Source organism: Myotis brandtii, unplaced genomic scaffold, assembly GCF_000412655.1.
Source record: "Myotis brandtii unplaced genomic scaffold, ASM41265v1 scaffold389, whole genome shotgun sequence".
Taxonomy (NCBI): domain Eukaryota; kingdom Metazoa; phylum Chordata; class Mammalia; order Chiroptera; family Vespertilionidae; genus Myotis; species Myotis brandtii.
The window spans coordinates 91,283-93,677 of NW_005364914.1; the positions used below are offsets into that span (position 1 = coordinate 91,283).

At 46.2% G+C, this 2,395-nt stretch overlaps 1 pseudogene; it reads left to right on the forward strand.

Moving 5' to 3' along the window:
• The first annotated feature begins 1,713 nt into the window (after nucleotides 1-1,713).
• On the forward strand, nucleotides 1,714-2,163 carry LOC106727205 (annotated as a pseudogene).
• Nucleotides 2,164-2,395: the final 232 nt, after the last annotated feature.

Sequence of the window (2,395 nt, forward strand, 5' to 3'; positions counted from 1 at the left end):
AAGCCATCAAGTGTTCAAATCAAGAAATAAATAGTATCTGTTGCCCTAACTGGTTTGGCTCAGTGGGTAGAGCGTTGGCCTGCGGACTCAAGGGTCCCAGGTTCGATTCCGGTCAAGGCATGTACCTTGATTGCGGGCACATCCCCAGTAGGGAGTGTGCAAGAGGCAGCTGATTGATGTTTCTAACTCTCTATCCCTCTTCCTTCCTCTCCGTAAAAAAAATCAATAAAATATAGTTAAAAAAAGAAAAAAAAAGAAATAGTATCTGACTTATTTTTTAAGATGCCTCAAGGAGATGTATGGAAAATAGACTGTGGCAGGGCAACGAGGGACGCAGGAAAACCAATTAGGAGGCTCATGCAGTAGAGCAGGCATAAGAGGGTAGCAGAAACTCTAGAGGTGGTAAGACATAGAAGCGGTAAAGCTGACATAACTTGCTAATGGGCTGGATGTGAGGTGTGAAGGAAAGAGGAATTCTAAATGATTCCAAAGGTTTTAGTCTTAGCAATTGGTCAGTGATGGTGCTATTTCCTGAAATGGGGAATATTGTGAAAGGAGTTGTTAAGAACTGAATTGTCCTGTGTTGAAACCCTAACCCCAGTGTGACCCTTTTTGGATAAATGGTCCTAAAGGAGGTGATGAAGATTAAATTAACGTTAAATGAGGCTCTCATCCAATATGACTGGTGTCCTGATAAGAAGAAACAGCCTGGATGCATGTGCACAGAGAAAAGGCAGGTGAGGACACAGTGAGAAGGAGGCCATCTGCAAGCCAAGAGACCAACCTCAGGAGAAACAACTGTGTTAGCACCTTGATATGAGACCCTGAGCCTCCAGAAGTGTGAGAAAATAAATTTCTGTAGTTGAAGCCTCCCAGCCTGTGGCATTTAATTATATAGCAACTAGAGTCCTGGTGCACAAAATTTGTGCACTTGGGGGAAGGTCCCTTAGCCAGGCCTGTGCCCTCTTGCAGTCCAGGAGCCCTCAGGGGATGTCCGACTGATGGCTTAGGCCTGCTCCCTATGGGAAGCGGGCCTAAGCTGACAGTCGGACATCCTTAGTGCTGCTGCGGAGGCAGGAGAGACTCCCACCACTGCCGCTGTGTTCGCTGGCCGTGAGCCTGGCTTCTGGCTGAGAGGTGCTCCCCCTGTGGGAGCATGCTGACCACCAGGGGGCAGCTCTTGCATTGAGCATCTGCCCCCTGGTGGTCAGTGAGCATCATAGCGACCAGTCATCTGCCATTCAGTTGATTTGCATATTAGCCTTTTATTATATAAGATACTACTGATACAGAATTGAAGAGAAATGGTGAAAAACGTGTAGTTCTCTATTAGACAGATTGAGTTTAAAATGCCTATTCAACTTCCAAGCAGAAAAACTGAGTAGGAAGATAAATATATAAGTCTGAAGCTCAGGGAAGAGGCTGTAGCTGGAGCTACAATGAAAAGTCATTAGCATAAAAATGATATCTGTTGTAGGCAGAACACATACTCCCCAGTCTCTATGTTCCTACAGGAACCTTCTGACTTCTCACTGTTCCCTTAGTCACTCTTCCTCAGGGGAAGAGGATTGACATAACTGATTGGTCAGTTGGAAAGAAAGAACCCAGTATTCATGGGTTGTTATTTCTTTGCATCGTTTTGGGATGTCTGCTTTCAAGAATATACATTTTAGGGGGCGGCTGGGCAGGCGGAAGGGCGTGGTGGCCAAGACCATGGCTGGAAGTGAAGCTGGTAAGGATAGTGGGAGGGTCAAGGCTAAGGCAGTATCTTGCACACAGAGGGCCAGGCTACCGTTTCCCATGGGCCACAGCCACAGACATTTGAAGACTTGAACCACAAGCCACCGAAGGGTGGGTACCACTGCGGCCTGTACAAGTTGCAATCCTGGAGTGGCTCACTGTGGAGGTGCTGGAGTGGCAGGCCATGGTCTCAAGGATCTAAAAGGAAGGTGGGTCCCTCCATGTCACTTACAGCTTGAGATCCATGGCGACGAAGAGTTGGATTCTCTTGCCAAGGCTGCCATAGCTGGGGGTGAGGTGATCCTGCACATCCATAGTTCTCTGGTTGGAAAGAAGAGCAGCAGAAATTGCTTAGAGAGTTGTATTGTAACTAGGACAAAAGAAATAATGGGGATATGTGGAATTTTAAAAACAGTTAAATGAAAAAGCATAGACAATGTAGACATGTAAGAAGAACATTTGTACATTATTAGACTCAAAGTTCGATAAAAGTACCTTTTCACATGGCTACAGTTGTGTGTTGGCTGGATTTCTCCCATTTGTTTTATAGAAAAAATGGCAATTCTTTTGCTGGTCTTGCCTGTGTCTCTGGTCTGGCTGCAGTCATCTGGCAGCACAGCTGAGGCTGGAGGGCCTCACTCACACATTTGGAGAT